General features: G+C 37.5%; 1 protein-coding gene and 1 long non-coding RNA gene across 6 annotated transcripts in view; one reads left to right on the top strand and one right to left on the bottom strand.

The window, feature by feature from the left end:
• large2 (LARGE xylosyl- and glucuronyltransferase 2) overlaps nucleotides 1-22356 on the bottom strand; it is a 125500-nt gene that overhangs the window by 47501 nt on the left and 55643 nt on the right. For all 5 annotated transcript variants that reach the window (XM_081373298.1, XM_081373297.1, XM_081373299.1 and 2 more), the window contains one exon: nucleotides 4802-4890. The gene's annotated coding sequence lies outside the window, so the exon portion shown is untranslated. The remainder of the gene's footprint in view (nucleotides 1-4801; nucleotides 4891-22356) is intronic.
• On the top strand, nucleotides 11943-12626 carry LOC308694852. Its single transcript, XR_014030648.1, has 2 exons — nucleotides 11943-12061; nucleotides 12308-12626. It is a non-coding gene; the product is annotated as an uncharacterized lncRNA (long non-coding RNA).

Raw genomic sequence — 22356 nt, 5'->3', positions numbered from 1 at the left:
GGTTACAAACTAGTTTGTTTTTCCTGTTGTAAAATACATTTGGCCAAAATCGCATTTTATAAAAAATGAAGTATGCACAGGATATTTAAGTTATTTGCGTTAGGCTATGTATTGGGTATGACTAGATGGCAAATGCTAGCCTAGACCTCTCTCTCAGGCGACGTCCCACATGTCTCAGTCAGTGAGTCATCAAATAAATAAAATATGAGCCTTTATAGACATAGTGTTTAGTAGTACTTATTCAAACAGCAAGATATTTATTTACCCTTCGCAAAACTTCGTTCAGCTGCTGTCTACTGTGCGGCTGCTTGTGGAACTTCAGTTGATTCAGTGAATATAGAGGAGGCGGAGTTATCAGCTTACTGACAGCTTGAGGATCGAATAAGATTTACACAAGCTCGGTTTAAGAACTTTCATTGGCTAAATATTTGTAAAACAGACAGACAGACGTAAAGGATGACCAATAGCATTGATTAAAAAAAAAAAAAAAAAAAACACCACCAAAAAAGGGCACTTCGGAGTGTGAGGGCAAAAAGGGCATGTGCTCTGCACAGGTTGAGCCCTACCTGTGCACGTGCCTGCCGGAGACCAACCAGATCCTCTACACAGCCTGATGGCAAAGCACCCATTATCACAGATAAAACTAAATAATGCGTAACAATCAATTTTTCATGAGCTCGGCTAATGCACCCTCTTAAATGTTCCAGTTACAAATGCAAGGGATTGTTTGTTTGTGGATATAAAAGCAAATATGTTTGCATCTCTGCCCTTTAGATGCTGAAAACGTACCATTTATGTGAGTTGTTTAGGGCTTTAGCACTGCAGCGATTTCTTTGACAACCACTTAAGGAATGATGATGCCGAGCTTGATTCTGAGCAAATAAAACGTGGCGTTATTTAACATTTGCTGTACTGACATGGTATTGCTTTTTAATCTTCATTTGAAGGTGTTAAGTCCCTTTTGCATGACTCATGCCAGAGCTTCAACACATCTCACCTGTCATGCTTTGACCTCGACATGAAAAGATTTGGAGATAGTATCACGGCAGGGCTGCTAAGAAAAGAAGTATGCACACTAAAGAGTGAACATACACTACAAAAAGAGTCTTTGAGTTCAATGTGCAAAAAGTCAGGCAAATTGCACAGAAAAATTGCAGAAAGAGAAAAAAGGGTCATACAAATACACTTGCCAAATAAATCACTGATCAACAACTTTAAAAGGAACATTAAGTCAAAATGTAAGAATGATTATTTGATCCACACTGATGTAACTAAAGTGCAAAATCAAACCATCCAATTACAAAACATCTGCCATGACTTGGGTGTCTTTTAAAGAATTTCTACTATTTAAAATGGCTACATAATGTTTTTTCTCCATGTGGCAATGTGAAAAATTGAACCTGATATGTGAAATATTCAACCCAGGCTCACTATGCATACAATTCACTGCAGTTTTTAGCTGAAATGAACACAAGTGGCAGTAAAACACCAAAAACTTGTATTCCTTTTTACACAAATTATGATTACAGAGGCAGATCAATTAATGAAGTCCAAGGGGTGGAAGGTTAGGACGATTCTAAGGGCCCAGGCTGATTTAGGGCCCAGAAGAGCAGACCCCTTTTTTCTTTTCTTATTTCTTTTCTCTTTTTTATACATACATTAAATGTGCTAGGGCCCCTCATGCAACTAAATGTGTATTTTGTCCGTTTTGACCATAGATTTAATATTTAAAAAACAAATAATGTATTTACTGTTTCAGTCACACCCCTCCCCCTTACAATGGTTCATTCCACCTGCTCTGTCCGAGCTACGATCGCTAGTGTAACGTCTCTTGCTTATTGCACTTGCTATGATGCAGCGCAGACACACGCAGGCATGTCACATCAAAAGTTAGGGCATCAAAAAAGGAAAGGAAAGAGAAGACAGAGAACGCCGAAGTCGACAGTATGTCACACAGTTTTTCAAAAAGAAAGGTATCTTGCCCTATTCCTGTATTCCAAAACTTTTGTTGCTACATGACCTGCTTTTATCTAGCTAGCTTAGTAAAATAATTACTGAATTATGATTTACATCCAACAATAATAACATCTCTGGGTTATCATGTCTTTACACCATAGACTGTAAAAAATAGCTAACGTTACACAGATTCAGCGGCTGCTGCACACCCACGTCCTCCTTCCTCCGTGCGAAATTCGCGTCCGATATTTTAGCACGTTAAAAAATAAATACAACCTCACGTTAGGTCAATCACACTAGCACACTGCCTCCGAAACTTTCGTGCGTCAAAAAAAAAATATAATAAATAATAATAATTCGGATCGGGTTCGATTTTCTGCGTTTTTCGCATCCAAGGGTTTGAATGGTGTTTTGACAGAGCCACAGAATGACGGATACGAAAAAACGCATCGATTATGTCAAACTTGACGTTCTTAATATGAATAAAATGCCCCAGAAAAAAATAATATAAAAAAACCGAATAAAACATGTGTCTGTAGTAACCATTGGCTATAAGGAGTTTACAAAATAGATATTTTAATATTTTATATTATGAAAACCAAATAGGCCAATATAAATAATATGGTTATTACGTGTGTGTTTGACTTATAAGTCAAATTTGTATAAATACATTTTTTTTCTTGTTTTTGTAGGCTTTGTACTCATCTTTAGACATTTTAACTACGCAATGTGCTAAGTATCTTTTTTAAAGTATACAGGGCATGTTTATTGGGTTAAATTTTATCTGTAAAAAATGTAGGGGGCCCAGAAATTTTGGTTTCCATAGGGCCCAGAATTTCTGGCGGCACCCCTGATGAAGTCTCCCCTGCAGAAAAATCCATGTTGGTCCAAGCTGGTTAATGTTGGTTAAAGCTGGTATAGTCCTGGGGTGCGTTTCCCGTACAACTATATAGCTCGCTGCTTAACTACCATAGTACGATGCATCGTTGGAGAAATCAACTAGCTAGTCACGACTGTTTCCCGAAACCGTATGTCGCAAAGTTTTGTTCAACCACGTTGGTTTATGACGTCTCGCACGTGGTGGACTAATAACTTATTTTAATTAATCTGTTTGAGATCAAATTAATGCTAGATTTTGTCATATAAGTTACAGACATGGCATCTGAAGACCATTTCTAATTTTTCTCAGTTATTTTGCTTTATTACCAGACTCAATATTTGGCTCGTTCTTACATAGTAGAGCACGTTCGCACATGCGCAGTCTTCAAAAACTGTGCTTTAAATCTCTTGACAAACTAAAAGACGTAAATTATTTGTATGTATTCTAAATAAATAACACGGGTTGTACTGAATGTCAGCTTGCTTATTTTGCTAAAGATAAGGATTTATTCAGTCTACATCTCATGTAAACTAGAAACTATGCTTCTAACCACAGCTCGAGAGCTGTAGTTCCAACCACACAAGTTTGCGATGCTGTTTGCGAACGTTCGTTGGAACGATGGTTTCGGGAAACACCAAATCGTTGAACTATGCTGATAACGACGGAACTTGCGACCATAGTTGGCTAACGATGCTTTCGGGAAATGCACCCCTGGTCAAGCTGGTGGACTAGCATAGTCATGCTGTTCTCAAGCAAAACCGAGCTGGTTTGCTGATCCACCAGCTTTCCCGCTTCCAATGATGGGGATCAACAAACCAGCATCTCATAAAACATACCTTATGCTGGTGACCAGCAATCTGGATTTTCTAGGAGGGTCATCGCACAGTTCATTACAAAATACTATCACCTCAAAACACTTTTACCATAGTACATGATTTGTAAATTAATACATTTTGATATTTGCATTACATATCCAGCTCCACATGTATGGCTTTTCTGACATAGTAAACTTGCTCTATAGCGCACCTGGTCCAGTGTTCAGTTATGAGTCCCATGAAACAAAGTGCTCAAAGCTGAGCAAAACCAGGTAAAGTGGCATGGTTGCTTCGGGAAATATATTTTCTAAACACTATCAGTTAGGTTTAGGATAGAGTTTGGTGTAGGTGGTACGTTGTTTTCAAATGTGATAGTACATTAACCTTTTAGCGCCACCCACCAGACATTTCATTCCCGAACTGCCGCGATACATGCATGAATCCACATAATAAAATAACGTCACAGTCATGTTTATCTGTTTCGGAGAAAATTGAAGCAGCACTTTTTAGCACCTCTCACTGGACATTTCACTTTGAAACTAGTAGCAACGTAATATCATTTTTGCAAAAATGCTTTTGGAAATGGGTTGGAACTACTCCTTGCAGTAAGCCACCAAAACATAATAAATTTTGGAAATAATCTCATGTGTCCATCCATTTTAGTCACAGGTGCCATTTCCCAGAGAGAGACTGGTTCATTTTGCATTTCTGCGATTTCCACAATGACAGTGCTGCAATGATTGTCTCAATTTTGAGAGGAAAAACTTGCAAAACCTAAATGATCTCATTGTCATAAGATTAAAAATAATGCAAAATACTAAAAACAATTTTAATGCACCCACCATTTTTGCACCTCATTGTATTTAGATGCAAAAAATCTGACTTTTTTCTTGCTAATATTTTACCCCTACACTGCCCATATAATTATTAAAATTGTCTATAGTATAGTCTTTAGTGGTGCTTCAAAAGATCAGGAGCCAATGGTTTCAAAGTTGAAAGGTTTGAACCTCACAACGGTGGCAACGGTGGCACATCATGGCGCCAGGGTTAGTTTGATGCTTCACTGGGTTTCATCGAAAAAAAAAACTGTGTATAGGCCTTTATAATAATATTTCAAATGCTAAAATATAAAACTCTACTGATGACTCACCAGAATGCGTCCTGGAAGATCTATGATGCCAAGAAGACGTGACTGCTGAGTAATCACTGAGAAACCTTTACTTTCAACCTCTCTGAAACCTGAAACATAAGGTAATAAAAACTGTTAGACATATTTTCAACCTTATATACCTACCACATTAATATGCAGCTTCTGTTGTACATAAAATATTACATAAACTGAGGCTACAATGTAACTCGGGTGCAAGGGTGAACTCAATGTATCTGTACACGCCTACGGTACTTTAGATTTGCTGCTAAAAACTAACAGAAAATGAGTCACAAATCAAAAGGAACATTTCCAGCACTTAAACTTGTGCTTTTAAAAGCACTTCAGATTGTTTGGATGCAACTTAACAAGATCATTGATATTGATTGAGGTTGAGTGGAGAAAAGGTCAAACTCAGGACCGTGTGGTGAACAAATCATGAGTAGATACAGCATCTGTGCTCTGCGGGATGTCGTCCCTTCAACACGTAGCTCTGACTCACACGTCTGTTTGGCTGTAAATTAAACGTGCTTTATCTCTCACTGTTTCTCTCTATGCAGAGACATATTGTGTCCTCCTACCTACAACAAGAGCCTGTTGAACTGAGGATAGCACATCTCAGAGCTCCAGCTGAGAAAGCGTGATCAGCGTGCAAGCCAGAGACGGTATGAGGAGGAGGAGACAGACCACTTGTAGAAAAATGAAAGGGGGATTCGCAATGCTTAGTATGGCAACTGTGTGAATGCTAGTCAAGGCTGGTTAGCGCTGGTTTGGTTCTGGCATAGCAGGAGACCACCATAGAAATGCTGGTTGACCAAGGAATTCTCACTGAAAAGATATTTTGAAGAAAGTTTGTTGTTCATCCAATGAAAGCCAGTGGGGTTCAATGTTGTCTGGTGCTTCGAAATATCTGAATAAAAAAGTCATATAGGTTGCAATAAAATTATCATGGCTTCCAGTTAACTATTCCTTTAAGCTAGTTAGCAAGTCAACAGACAGTTATCAACAGACCACTGGAATGCTATATAAATTGAATATCTGAATACCTGACATTCTGAATGTGGTGCTGTGGATCACATGAGCTTTAAATCCCAGTCAAAATTCCAAGACTGATCACAGGACACAGTTGCTGTGGGAGGGACGTGATGGGGATCTGTGGCCTGTGAAGTTGAGGTGGAGTGCGGTATTCGAAGTCTCCTGTGACTCTCAATTGCAGTGCTGTCACTCCAGTTTGTGTCCAAACAGCATAAGGGGTCATTACGAGACCAGAGTGGAAAATAATGGAAGAGTCATTAAAGCCTGGGGGAAACGATATCTCTCCACAGTGTGGGGGGACAGGTAGACTATTGCCCTGAGGAGATTACCGTAATGAGGTAGAGTGTCTCGGCCAAAAGCTACGTTCACACAGAAAGTGTTTGGACTGATAACCTTTTTCATTAGCAGGACTGACTCTCAAGTTGTTATATTAAAACAACAGTTTGCAATAGCAGCTTGAATTCTGAATGATTTAACAACAGTCAAGCTCATTCTCTGTAAAAAAAAAATAAAAAAAACAAGGGACAAGTAGCCGTGAAGTATGATCCCATTCACACAGTGCAGTGTGTTCAAGTTTGAGATATGATGACATTATATACCATTATAAAGAAATTTGTTATAAATTACTATGCTTTCATTTATATTTAGTTATATAGTTAGTTTAACGTAACTGAGAAACGTCTGTCTCTTATGCTCACAGAGACAGCATTTGTTTAAATTTTAGGCAACATTTTAGTTTAGGGTCCAATTCTCACTAATAAGTTGCTTATTATCATACATATTTCTAGGATATTGTCTGTTTATCAGTCCTTATGGTAACACTTTACTTGTAGGGGTGTGCGTAAGACTGACATGACAGCTTCATAATCATGACATGACACATGTCATGAATATGAAGGAGGTTTAATGCATGTTATGTTAATGACAATTGTCATTAAGTGTCATTCGCTCAATTATGTATTTTTTTAATGCAAACTTGCAAAGATGACATTGTTTGAGATGTCTTTGTTATGACAACTTGACATAAACCAATACATCATAACCTGTCATAAATGTGTCATAAACATGACATAGCAGATTAATCATCAAACTTAAGAAACTACTTAGCTTTATGGGTTAACATTACATTAAACTGTAATGTGTTTGGTTTTGACATTGGCTGTCATGAGGCCATTATAACTGTGTCATGAATATATTTCTGACCACTTTTTTTTCAGTATTCCAGTATTAGTTATAAAATAATTTGACAGTATTAACACTTAATGACATTTTAATGACAAATTCAATTTGTATCACTGTAGTTGAGGTCAAGAAAAATATTCATGACACTGTTATAAAATAATTTGACAGAGTATTAACACTTAATGACATTTTAATGACAAATTCATGTTGTACCACTGGAAAATAAAGTGGTCAGAAATATAATGTAATGTTAACCCATAAAGCTAAGTAGTTTCTTAAGTTCGATGATTAATCTGCTATGTCATGTTTATGACATATTTATGACAGGTTATGTTGTCTTGGTAATGTCAAGTTGTCATAACAAAGACATCTCAAACAATGTCATCTTTGCATTATAAATGACATAACTGAGCGAATGACACTTGTCATGATTATGAAGCTGTCATGTCAGTCTCATGCACACCCCTTCAAGTAAAGTGTTAGCGTTAGTTAATAGTGAGGACCCTTAACTAAAGTGTGACCAAATTTTAGAATGTTTTTGTTTAAAAAAAATTGTACAAGTAAAATGTACTGTATTTTTGATCAATTTAATGTATCCTTGCTGAAATAATAAAGTATTCATTTTTTAAACAGTAATGCATATAAACGTTGGAGAATGTGTGATCAATTCCAAAGAAAAAAAAAATAGAATTGGTCTGGAGAAACTTTCTAGGTATGCATACCAGAATCTAATCTCCAGTCAAACAATTCATCAGTCATCGGCATTAAAAAAAACTGTCAATCATCCCATCAAAAGGCCCGATTCTGTTAGTTACCTGCCATGACTGCTCCTATCCATCAAATCAATCTTCAGTCAATCAAAGAGTTGCGATGGCAAATAAAAGTCCAGCAGCTGGGGAGAGGCTCTTAATTTCATAATCAAACAACACATCTGTGTGTGCGTGCGGGCTCTGCTCCGTATTATGCAGCTATGCCAACACACGCTCTCAATCTAAGACACTTCACTGAGGAATACATTAGAGAGGTACAGAGGTCAGGCAAACAGACTCTAATCAGACCAGCTGCCCTGTCACTAAGCTAACTACATAGCCAGGACCTACAACAACTGCTTGGTTCCTCAGGGCTCTTCCTCACTGGAGAACATGAGTTTGTTTCAAAACCTAGCAAGCTAGCCATGCATCTGGTGCTAGAGCTGGTCTAGGTAGGCTCCATAAGTATGATGACTTCTAGGGTACCTTCTAGTGAAGGGGTGTAGACTCCAAAAGAGTCGATTCCTCGACTCTCAATAGCTCTAGTGTCGAAATCGACTCCAGGACAGGAATCGACTCCTAGTATCGACTCCCAGTAAAGACGTGATGTGGTGAGTGCCTCAAACCAGTCAATTAGTTGTGATTGGCGCAAGCGATCAGATAATTCAATTACACGTACCTCTTCTTTTTATTAAACATTTCAATAATAAAAGAATGTTCCACTTCTGTCTTCAAAATTAGGAACGCTGGTATTTTCTATAGAACAACGTGGACATTCATCCTTTCAAGATAATGCCATCATGTGTCTAAATTAGACCGTAAAAGTATGCTGTATAAATAAAAAGTATAGTGTTTTGTGTTGTACTTTTTAAAACTTTTAGGAGGGGGAAAACACATTAAATGTGTAATAAGAACTGCTATCTTATATTTTTTAATCCTGACCCTATTTTGATTAAAAACAAATGGAGTCAACTCCAACATTAGAGTCTGGAATCTGAGTCGACTCAAAAAAAAACAGGAATCGAACACCCCTAGTACCACCTTCACAAAGAAGCCAATCCCAGAACACACATCACAATGTCAAAATGATGGTGGACAAAAAAAAAAATCATAATGAAAGTTATATTTAATTCAATATAAAATGTTTATATCATTCAACCTAACATAAAGTGTGACCAAATACACTTTTAAGATTTGAAGTACACTACAAGTGCACATTCAATACAATTAAGTGCACTTCTTGTTCACAAGGGTCAATATGCCTACCAATGCCCTCTATTCAACATCATTGCATTCTGTCTAACTGTTTTTAAAGCGAGAACAAATCCTGTCTGAACAGACTTTCAGAAGGCAGCTGCCCATGTACTGTTGATAGACAGAAAGGAAGCTCACTTGGATTTTTGTAACAGAGCTATATAATATATAAACATGTGTAAGAATGCATGTGAGGAAATTACAATATCATGGCTTGAACACGCCTCACGTTTCTCTGAATTAGCCCCTGCTATTTGCAGCTGTGATGGGAAGAAATTGCCTGTAAAGAAAAAAAAAAAGGATGTACGCTCCGGTGAATAATGCTAAACAACAAACAACAGCCCCAGCCTTCAAGTAGAACAATACCATCATTAGATAACGGGCTGTTCTCTTTTCAGGACCGACCCTCGGGTTAATGAACGTATCTGCATCACTTTATGCACCATTACATGGCTTTATCTTCCTATGGCGCTAATGCAATTCACGACAAAACTCAATGAAGAGACGTTCTGAAATAGCAGTCTACACCAGCCCTGAAATGCCTGCCATTAAAAATACTGAGGAACTCACTAGTGCAACTGAGCTTGGGGGTAAGCAGGCGTTTTCTGCCATTTTTTAAGACCTTTGTGCACTTACTGTGGAATATTGTCACCACTGATAGTATCTGAACATGTTTGAAGTGGAATGAACATGAGCTGCCCCCAATATTTCCCTTTTAAAATAACATCACAGACAGGTGAAGGTGACATTGCCCAGTGTGAAACACAGTTCTCAGGAATTGTACAGAGGATATAAATGTTCTGTAATTAAAAATGATTTGTAATGCGGATTTCATCTGAAAACTGCCCTACAACACCTTGCTGTGCTTTGATCATGAAAAAAGAGATATTCCTGAGCTGTAAAATCTGATTGCATGAGGAACATTCAAAGCAGTTATAAAACAGCTGATATACACACATTTGCGACCGCATATCAATTGAATTTTATATAACTGTGCTCAGTTACCTGGCAACCATAGACAGTTGACCTAATGATTCTGATCTTTAACTTGACAAAATTTTCCATCATTTTTTACACAACGCTGCCCCGCCATTGACGAGTTTTTACGGCAATCCATGTTTTCACTGTTATGCTGTAGAGGGTGCTGTTACAGATAATCGGAAATAATAATGCAGAAACAGAAAAAAGTGATAGAAAACAGAAACAAGTGATAGAAGTATTGCTTATGCACATGTAATCAATCATCAAACATTAAACAGCATATGAATCAAAACTGCCTACGAATGAAATGTCGACCCACAACGAGATATAGGATTGTAAAGCTTTAGGGGAGTTGGTTGACTCGATCTACTCCATCTATGTTTTTATCATCATTCTGAATCCGGTCCAAATGTAGTCATTGACAATTTGAAAGAGTTTTAAGAACTGAAAAAGAAAGAACTGAGCCTCTACTTAAAGGTGCTCTAAGCGATGTCACTCGTTTTTTAGGCCAAAACATTTTTTGTCACATACAGCAAAGATCTCCTCACTATCCGCTAGCTGCCTGTCCCCTGAACACACTGTAAAAAAAACGCAGTCTCTGTAGACAGCACAGGCTCCACAAACAGCAAGAAAAACAAACTGGCCCAGCCTGGACCATGAAACATAACAAACAGTGTTCCAGCCAATTACCAACAAGAATGATTTGGGGGTGGGGGTTAGGGGGTTAGTGCACGTGCACATGAAGAGGGGGTGTGGGGAGTGAGGGAGAGAGAACCATGAAGAGGGAAGTTAGCTAGAGGAGAGATGTCCTAGACAACGACAACGACTAACGTTAAAAATTTATATTCTTGAGAATTTTGATATGGCCGACACACGACCAAAGAGACGAGAATTTACATCAGAAAAGCATTCAAAAGGTGGCGAGAACTCCGTTGGCAGAAGGGCTTACAATCCGAAATTCAGGTGGCTCTGTTTTTGCTGGACAGGTGGGTAAATCCAGTTTGGTTTTTCTAAATGGTTCATGACTGTTTCAGGAAGCACAGAAGGGAAGGGGAGGGGACGGGATGAGGAGGAGGGGGGATCGAGCTAGCCTCCGTTTTGTTTGACAATACTTTGAACGTCAACAAGAAGTGACTTCGCCCAACATCGCTTAGATGTAAAAAAAAAAAAAAAAAAAAAAAGTTTTAGCTTCATCCCTTCTTTTTTTATCAACACTTGAATATGAGTAAATGTAATAATATAAAGCAACAATTTTAACAAAAAGCTGAGAAAAATGCGATTTTGGCAATGACTATTGTATATTCAAATATATATACAATAAAATATTCTGGGAGCCAATTTTGTGAAAATGTGAACATTTTTCTGAGGGACAATTGTTGACATTGAAATTCTAGAGGAAATTTATGCGAGATTACTGGTGTGTTGTTCTCAGGAGAAACATCTGAAGTCAGGAGAAAGATTCCATTTGCCATCTAGCTGATCTCATGCTGTCTAGGAGAAAAAAATGAGATATTAAATTGATCTTGTTAGCAATTGCCCTGCTGCACTGTAAAAAATTATTCTGTGGCTTAGTAAATATTACAGAAATTTTTAACTTTATTAACTTAATAAAATCTCTGTATATCGTTTACTTGATTGTTTGAGTTAAACATACCAAAATAATTGAGTAAAAATCCAACAGTTAATTTTATCTAAAATTTACAGATATATTTAATTTTTTTTCAATAAAATAATTTAGTATTTGACTAACCAATTATTTCTTTATAATATACTTAATATATATGTGAAATTTCTATCAAAATATTTGAGAATGTTTAATTAAACTGATCTGTTTCAAGAAACAAAAAAATTACTTAATTCAAATCAATATTATTAATATATTTAACACGCTCTTAAAATTGAGTAAGTTTACTCAATTAAAACAATGCCCCCCCTCCCCCACCCTCTGACGTGACGAAAACTCGACGGTTGGAGTGAGCGTGGCTGTTTGAACTCTCCAGTCAAGAACAACAGCTCTCTTCTCAGCGTCGCAGATTTGGTGCATTTTCACTGTGAAATTCAGGTTGGTGTATGTTTTATTTTATCTATAAAATCATTACTGTGCTTTAAATCATATTTAATGCAAAACAACATAGCCTACAGAGGCGTAATTCGACACCTAAACGAGACGAGAGCCGCGTTTGTCTTTTTGCGTGATTGAAACGCTTTGCATAAACACATGACTGACTTTCATAATGATAATGAATATAATTATTATCATTTGGATGATAAAATGTCCTCAGAACTATCACTTTTTGTTTATTGGCAGGTTATGTCAGTCGCTCGCAGTATATTTCGGCTGTGCCTCAGACAGTGACTGTGAGTGAAATGCAAGACGGCGGTATGAAGTTCAAAGTTCACCCGCAGAGCGCGAGTCTGTCTCCGGCACGAGGACCAGCGCAGATTCGGTGGATATTGGATAACAGAGTGGTTGATTACACTTGAATTTGGCTACCTGAATGTTTAAATATTTCATTTTTACTTGTTAAATAAGTTTAAATGCAGGCAATATTGTATACATGAAAAAACAGTCTAAAATGTGCTGTATTGCTGTACTCATTGAAAATAAAGGCCAATGTAATGTATAATGGTGGTTGTCTGGAGTACTATTTTTACAAAGGTTTAGAGAAAATAAAAAAGTTAATATTACTCATTAATAAAAACAGTTAATATTACTCATAAATATTGTTTTTTTAATGTTTAAATGTTAAATTATTTCTACTCAATTTTATTTGTTAATGTACCAGATGCAGTTACTCAGATTTACTTAATTTTTTTACTTGCATTTACTCAATTCATACAGTATATTTCATTGATTTCACAGCTTTAAAATTTACTCAATTTTTTTGAGTGTAAAAATGTTTCACCAATAAAATTGAGTAAATAATAGTTAAACTTTTTACAGTGTGACAAAACCAACATGACTGGTAGCCATGTTTTGGAAAAACAACTAATGACCATCTCTGACCAGATAATAACCAGCCTTGAGAAGCTAGAAACTACACATTTTGCTCCAAAATACATCTTAAACAAAATTGTCTTTCCTTCAGGCACAAAGGAAAGTGAACTTTGTGAATAGAGGTAAAATGATGAACCAAAATAATTACATCAAAAGTTAATAAAATAAAAACTAATTGGCACCTCTCAGCTTACAAACTCCATCTATCAGTTACAGTGATGAATGATTGTTTCATTGACTATCTGAAGCAAGTGACTCGATTGTGCTCAATTCATTGTCAGCATTGCATCCTGCAGGAATCATAATTGGCTCCCACCCAATTTCTCTTCATTTTCCCTCTCCTCACCACTTTCAAATTCTCCTATACCTCCCTAGCGCAATTCCATCAGGTCCCAATGGCAAAATCAGATCAGCGCCCAATAGCCATTAGCTCCTCTATTTAAAGAGATCTATGCAGTTGTGAAGGCTGCTTAGAGTTAATTACGCTGCCTGTCTGTGTTTAGCCTGTGGCAATACTGCACTCCGATGGGAAGATTATTGAGTTTTATTGCTCTTCTAATGGAGAATCCCCCCTTCCGCCACTCGCCTCACGTCCATTCAGACCATAGGCAGGGCTATAAACCGCCTCCGAAGCCTTAAAACCGACTTCTGCCCCGAACCGATAAGGAGCTGTAACAAAACACATTGATTTGGCCCATAAGGATTAAAAAGCAAAAGGCACCATCGTCCATCCAGAGTCGATGCAGTTTTATGACACAGTGCTAAAACTCAAATGGCTGCATGGTGCTGGGAGGTTGAGTAAAGTTCACTGGGCCGTTAAGGCATAAAATGGTCAGTGACAGCTGGGGTGTGTCTGTGGATGTAAAGGGCACTATCTGCTCTGTTATTTTAAATTATAATAGTCATACAACAGATAAATCAGGTAACTGTCACTCAAGTTGCATTATTGACTGTTTCTCAGCTTTAAATGAAAGGAAATCTGTAGGACAAGGGACTTTGTGAATGAATCCGATTTAGACGATGAAAGTCCCACAGGGCTAAAGCTCGCTAAAGTAGCTGGAGCATCTAAATCCCTGGGGGTAGATAAAAACCCTCCAGATTTCAGCAACCAGACAGACAGATTCAAAGGAAAACACACAGCATACAGAGCAGACCCAAAATACAAATTTCTCTTCTGTCCAAACACTCCTCCAACACAGTTTCCACAGGGCTAGGTAACATGCAAACTGAATAATTTACAATAAGAAATGAATAGTGTTACAAACAACAGCACATATATGACATTAAACCCTTTAATAGCTATCAGTCTTAAGAAGCTGACTGAAGGGTATGAGGGCTTTTATGATGTAGTTGAGACAGACATATGGCCTCTCAAGTACTGCCACAGTATGGCATAATATTTTTTGCATTATTCACTAACTGTGCACATGTTTCGAATCCTATTTTGGCTAAGTCTAAGGTAGCATCAATTGTGTATTTCATGGACAAGGCAATTTCACAAAGCAGTGCATTAAACGTACAGTATGGAATTTTTCGCCACTAGGGGTCGCTAACCTATTTACAATAACAAAGGCGTAGTTTGATGACGCAACATTTGCTAAGAATTATGGATCTTGTCGTCAACGTCAAGCCGACCAATCAAATAATGTTTATGGATGAGTGAATACATCAATGTTTTTATCATGACTGTGATATGAAGCAGGTCGGGATTGCTAAGAGACAGCTGTCAGCTCCACACGCAACGCGAGTCCCGCGGATATAAAAGGAATATGGACATTTCATTCTACCGAACTACACGCAAGTGCAGAATTACAACTCACAGGTCAGTTTATTAGACATATTAAACTTGTGAGGTAACGCAGCGCTGTTTCACTTGGTCTAACATTACACTATCACACTAAACTGCATTTAAATGTGTTGAAATGTATGTGTTAGTTTGTCTGTATGAGACTTGCAGTAAGCTAGATCAACATTAGAATAACATACAGATCATATTCTGACATTTTATCATTGTTGAACTATATAACATTGATTAGTTTTATGTAAATGTGCTCACCTGTTTAATAAAGTACATGTAGGAGCGGTCGAAGTCTCGGACGTGGAGCTCTCGTTTATATACTGTCTATGGGAGCTCTCGGCATCTCGAAAACGCCGCGCTGATATTGACTCTCGTTTTAGTTCTCCTTTTTTATCCAAAGTCTTCTTGCCACGGTCCATAACATTTGAACGAAACAACAACAGCGTGCAAATAGACATTGCGAACTACACAGTGGTCCACGTCAGTTGCTTTGGTTACTATCAGACGGCTCTGGTTCATAGTTCTGGTTGCCATGGCAGCACGAGCGGAAACCAGGGACAACGCAGATATGACGCCATTGATGGCGACAAAACGGAAATAAAGAAACGGGACGTTTCTCGAATTAAATTACAAATTTCTCCTGGTTTGAAAGTTGTTGGAAACAGTCGGGATAATGTAAGTACACAACTAAAAAAAAATATATAACATAGATATAGTGATTTTTGCTATTTTTAAAGCAAAAAAGTTACATATTGTGCCTTTAAGCTCATGCGTATAGAGTTTTGTGCCATTAGCGACATGCTAACACTAAATCAATGCACCTCACTTGAGTAGCACTATTTGGATGATTGTATGCCTGTTTAGAGCATTCCAGATATGGTCACTTATTATTTTTTTGTTTCATTTAAGATCCAGTCTTGAAAGACAGCTGCCTATGTTGGCAGTAGAGACCGTAAGCCGGGTTGCCAGGTCTGTGCAACAAAAGTAGCCCAATGGCCAGTCAAAAGTGGCCCAGAAATAGCCGAATGCGTCTCTCCATCTGGCAAATGAATTCTCCACTGAATTTGTACATCTGGTAGTGTTGGAGCACCAAAATTGTACATAAGGGGGTGGAAATAAAAAAAATGTAACTTAAAAGTAGCCCAATTCCGCGGCACAACCGTGGACTTGGCAACGCAACACTGACAGAAAGCCAGCTCTCCAGGTTTGGGAACAGAGCTATGGAAAACCTGGAAAGCCTATAGGCTACTGAAAATCCCATTCCATTTCCATTGTAAGATGTTTCCAATGAATCAACCATGATCATCTTTTTTACCTATTGCTTGACCAGACTGGCAGAAGATCAAAATAAATAAATAAAATTGCACATGACCATATTTATCTCAGAGGCAATGACACAATTCACTGAATTAAACATGCAATGCAAAGAGGTCGTGTAGCATAGCATAGAGCTGTTGTAAACTGTTGTAAAAGGCATACTGTTTGAAACCAGGGTATCTGCAAGTCTAATTTATTACTTTTAAGACATTTTTTAAATGCACAAATAAAATGAACACTATGTGTCCATACAAAACAAACCCATACAGTCTCTGTGTGTATCTCAGATTCTTGAACTTAATTAAACAAGCTGGAGCACACATTTAACTGCAAAACAGGATATGAATTAGAGGTTGATCGATATTGGATTTTGCTGATACGATGTGTTTGAATAAAGGCATAAAAAGACTACTGTACCAATACTAGTAAAATCAATATATTGAATATGTTAAATTATGTTCTTAGTCTTTTCTTTCATGTAATGGGGCATCCCTGATAGAAGCCACAAGAATGCAGAATACGGGACTTTTATAAGCCCAAAATGCACAAGGACTCTTATTTTGAAATATCAATGCTTTACAATTGTAGCTGCTCATTCAAAAAGATGAAGGAGATCAAATATGCACTACCATATACAACATATTACAATATAAACACCATAAAGTAAACATTGTCATAATTCATCAACAGTAGATTATGAGCAATCGCTTGGCATTAACGTGTGGTATTCAGTGATTGCAACTGCACTGAAACACCAAGCCTGTAGAGTAGCGTTTTGATTTTAAACTTGCAGTGCTCGCATTTATTTATCACAAATCTTGATTTTCCATCCCCAAAATTGTTAAAGACTCGCTGGGACCCTGATTTTAAAGACTTTTAAAAAACAGTAGGCAGTATAGCATACAAGCTAGTATTTGTTCTACCTGAGTTGTTCACATTCGAAATTATGCATTTCTATGGCAACACTATCAACGGAAAAAAGAACCTGCAGTGGTCCACATGGTGCAAGTCGGAGCTCTCGGTAATTGTAATTTACGAGTTCTACTTGTAATGAACGAGTTCTACAAGGTTTTTACAAGTTGAAATCTCGCAATTACGGTAATTTTAACATGGTGTGAACGCAACTCTAGTATTCCATTTCCAAAAATAGCCACACTCTTTTCCATTGCACTGGAGACAAACATGGAGGTTCTGTTTCATAAAGTAGATCCAATATCCTTATATTTATACACAATGTGTGAATGCAGTTCATAAATACAGCAGTGTCCTCTGCCATGGCTTTTACTAACAGCAAGTCTTCGAACGCACATCACACCTCTCAGGGGAAAAGACAACAAGACGAATTATCAGGTAATGTTCCATTAACAGGCAAGTGCTGCTAATGCATCCATAAACACAATTACAATGAAAAACAAGCACAGCGTGAGCAGGGCAACTGATATTTTTATATTTATTTGCTGATATTATATTTGCATGACCATTATAACTGACTGAGTGAACATGTGATGCTGGTCGACAGCAAATCTCAGATCCTCACATGTTTGTGTCACCCTGGATCTCTCTCGCTTATGCAGCAAAGCAACTGTCCTTACAGAATATTTAACAATATCTTCCCTTTTCCCCCTCGTTTTCTTTCCTCCACCCCCTCAGCTCGTCAAACGAGTCCTTAGTCAGCAGTAAATCCCACACTTCCAAGGATTTGGCCCAGCATGATCCGTCACGCAGTCTCCAGGCAGGAGAAATAGAGGAGGAAGAGAGCCTGAGTTCAGCTGGCAAGCAAAAGACCATGGGGGATTGTGGGTAAAAGACCAGCCATTCCAAACAGTCCATCAGACAGAGTACTAAGTATATACATTCAGTGCACTCACGTTAAGCATGTACTATATAGAGTACACTCACGTTAAGCAGTATGTACTATATAGAAATATCAACTGTTTGATTGTTATATAGTTGGAAAAATGTAACTATATTATTGTTCAGCGATACATTAAAAGTTGGATATACATCCTACTTTACCTGTATACATAGAGTATACTCGCATAAAGCAATATATAGCAAATTTCGGCTGTGTGATTATATCATCGCAAAAATGTAAACTGTATTATCGCACAGCTCTATATATAAAGTCGGATATATATTATATCAGACTTTATCTGCATACATATAGACTCTTATATGCACTCAATGAGAAACCACAACTGCCTGATTTTACTTTGTTGGAGAATGTTGCCCAGGTCTTTATGTAAAGGTGAATATATATCAAGTTCTGTCATGAAACTCTAGATGGCACAGGCTGATGGGTCCTTAACGCAAACTGATGACATTATTACATGTCACATGCTTACTACATGGCACAAGCTCATTGGTTCCTATCGCATCTGCAGCCAGAGAGCTTACTTCTCAACATTTTCATAGCTGGTTAGCGTTTACTACAGCAGTTTGTAGCACACTTTCAGAGAGGTTCCTCTGAAACCCTCCACCTCCCCCAGCTCCACCTGTATAGATCTGCTGTGGGTAATTATGCTATTTGTGCAGCAGCAGTATGTCTTACATGCTCACAGCAGCATATCAGTGTGTGTATTGGCAGTGGCAAGTCCTTATACTTCAGCAGCAACAACAGCAATATCAGCAGCAGCAGCAGCGTAGAAGATCTATTCCACCAAGATCAAATATAAGAACATTGTCATATCTATTACCTTGCTAAAAATCTTCCAAAAGAGTTGTCATGATAGAAATATGTATGTCCATCTTTATCCGCATACATAAAGCATGCTCATGTAGGGCAATATATACTGAATAGCATATCTCAACTGCCTGAATTTTAATTTCGTCACAAAATGTAACTGCTGCTCTTTATATAAAGTTGGAAATATAAGTATGTCCATCCTTATCCGCAAACATACAGTATACTCGTGTAGAGCGATATATGCTATAGCATATCTCAACTGCTTGATTGCTTGTATCATCACAGAATTCAAACTAGGCCTATATTATCACCCAACTCTAATCTGCTTAATTTGACTATAATGCATGATGATATGAAACATTAGCATCATGAATTTCTGTAAAGCTGCTTTGAAGCAATGTGTATTGTGAAAAATTTGACTCGACTTCACCTGACGGTAAGGACATTCTGTGAGGGTTCGCGAATAACGACATACTTCTATAATGACGATAAAAAGAAAAGCAATAGCACACAAATATCAGATCTCACTGTGGACCGGCCTTTAACAATAGGCACTCCGCTTGCTTTTTCCCAAGACTCTCGGGAGCTCGCTCTGTGCAGAGAGATTTGGGCATAGAGGTTTTTAGATAACCTCCCCAGTGTCCTTTGAGAACTCACTGCAGGGGCCGGGCCCCGATCCTCGTCCCCCGGGACAGCCATATTCTCTATTCTCATTCATCTGACTTCACATGTGGAGAAAACCAATGAATGTGGCTTAATATAGCTGCAATTTGGTGCATTGTGGGGGATGAGACATTTTGATTGTGGACCTGTGATTGTACTCAAATGGAAAAAGAGCCCGGGGGGCTTCATCACACACTTGTCTTGCTAAACATTTAATGAAGTAGATGTGCTTCAGAAACTAGCTAATATGAAGTAGGCTGCAGATCGTTGTGCTAAAGCGCTCTCTTATGAAAAAATAAGTGCTTAATTATTAAATGTGCACTTGTAATGTACTTTTAAATATATTTCTAAAAAACGAATTGCAGATAATATAATATTATTGAAATAAAAGGCTAGACTTAAGTGTACTTAAAGAGAGTATACTTTCATTATTGCTTTTTTAAAGCTGAAGAACACTTTTAAAAAGTGCACTTTGTAATAATGTCAAATTTAAAGTTTTACTTTATAGTACATTTTAAATCATTATTTTTTAATAATCTTTTGACATGCTTCAAAGAAGTACACTTATTTTGATGTGTTGAACATACTAAAGTTGCACATGTAAAGTACTTGATTACAATTGTAACTGTTATTCTGTACATTTACATATTTTATTAATTTTGCAAACACTTTAATCATATTTCAATGATAAAATTTTAAATATAAAATTGCATAATAGTCCTTCTGGGGTAAAAAAAAAATCGAATAATTGCATTTAATATAAATTTAAACTATATATCATTTTCATTTAATTGTAAATAACAAGCAATTAAGTGTCTGAAACCATTACATTCAGTTCACACTGACCATGAAATAAACGCAGTTGTTAACTGCATTAACTTATTAAACTGCATTAAAAATGTTAATGCAGGTTTGCGGAGATTCTTTGCCTCCATGTCATACGTTAAAATAGTTGAATGCAGAGCTAGCCATGGATTATCTATTATATAAATACTCTTTTTAAAAGTATGCCAAAGTGTACTTCTTTTTCATAAGCGTTATGTAAGAAAATTACACACAAAACCAGAGCTAGCATGCTGTAATGCAAACGCCATAAACCGTTCACACCTACGGCAGCTGATCAGGCACATTCCCCTCCTCCTACTTGAAATCCAACAACACAAGATTGTGAGATTGTAAAGGGCCTTTATATGTGTAAAAGAGCCAGATGGGGGTTACGAATGTGAATGATTTAGCTGAAGGATCATCACAACTGGTCCTAACCACACATATGTATAAGCTGGTGGTTCCTCAAAAATTACTCTAGGGCCTTGGAGACACCAGATTTTAATTAAAAAAGAATCAATGGCTTTTGGCATTGGCCTTATCATTCTCGTTCTCAGTACCTTCTCTGACCCTGGGTCAAGGAGAAAAGGGACGAATGATGTGATGATGGAGTTACTGAGGGCTTTTGTTGAACATAATGTTTGTCTCCTCACCCTGAGCAAATGTACGAACAAATGTCTTCAGTGAAGAGTTGTAGACAATGTTAGATGAAAGCGAGTCAGACATGTTGTTCTGACAGGGTTTCTGTTGAGGCTTGACGTTGCGTTCTTGTACAGGGAGGAAACAAAGGTAGTTTGAGATTAAATATTTAATGTTTAGGCGAATATTCTGAACATCGTTTCCACTCTTTTTCCCAGATCGATCATAGTCCCAGCACGTGCAGTGGAGCGACTTACAAAAACTCAAATATCTAATGAAATAATTATGGCAGTGTCAATGCAAGAACGTATCTTCAAACTATATGAACATCCTTGAGAAAAAGAAGTGTGCTTAGTTGTGCTTAATACTGTACTTGCAGATAATGTAAAATCAATTAAATAAAAGGCCACTTAAGTGTACTTGAAAAAACACAGTGTTGTGTCTTTTGAGTGTTTGAGTGTTTCAGAAAAAAAAAATATTTAAGTAAATTCTTTTAAAGTGTTAGTTCCATAATAAGTAATCTTTTTTAAAGTATTCTAAAGTGTACTTCTTTTTCAAAGTACACACACAATCTTTCTTTTAGCACTAAAGGGCAAAAAAAAAAAAAAATTAAACCTTAGGCATTAGGCCTATACATTTTTTTGTTTGCATAAATTTTGCTAACACTACATCTTTGGTAGAACATAACACACAGTGAGAGCAACATATCGCGCTCCTGCAAGTATGCTGGTTAAAATCTGTAATATTTCATTATGCCTAACCCCATTCCTCCCCTATAATTTCCTGTCAGCCATCACTTTCCCATTGAATGAAAGCCAAAAGTGAGGCCCGTAAAGCTGAGAATTTGTCTCAAGACCATTCATTTTCTTGCTACTTCTATATGTGTAAGCAGAAAATCAATTAAAAACAGTTTTTTTCTGGAGTGCGCCAATAGCGGCCGTGTGTCGTGGGTGCTGACCCGCCAGTCATTAATGCTCTCAGTGCATTTCTGTGGGTGCATTGAAGCAGGATGTGGGCGGTAAAGCCAATCCTCGTTTCAGGGTCACTTCAGTTCTTCTCTCAGCGCTGTCTTGTATAACACACTATTCACGATATTCACCTTTAGTCTTTATTCTTATGTTTCAGCTGACGTGAGTGTGGGATTATATGTTACTGCACCAAAAACTCGGCCATCAAACCATCAAAAGCTCCTTTGCTGTAACTGACCTCGATGCTAAAAACAGCATTGTGGAGTCTTGCATTGCATAACTCATCTCACAACAAAGAGAGGCCTCTAGTGTTAGCGATGAGACCTGTGGCAAGGTTTTCCATTAAGACTGAGAGGTCACAGATATCTGCGTGCACCTGTGAGACTGAGCTTATGATGTGCTAATCACTGTGTGTGACCATAGGCTGTAAAACCAGCATGCAAACAACCCCAGTTCTGTCAAA

The sequence above is a fragment of the Scardinius erythrophthalmus genome, assembly GCF_964197995.2.
Source record: "Scardinius erythrophthalmus genome assembly, chromosome: 8".
Lineage (NCBI taxonomy): Eukaryota > Metazoa > Chordata > Actinopteri > Cypriniformes > Leuciscidae > Scardinius > Scardinius erythrophthalmus.
The sequence above is the reverse complement of the archived record's forward strand: the minus strand, read 5'-3'. Positions and strand labels throughout refer to the sequence as shown.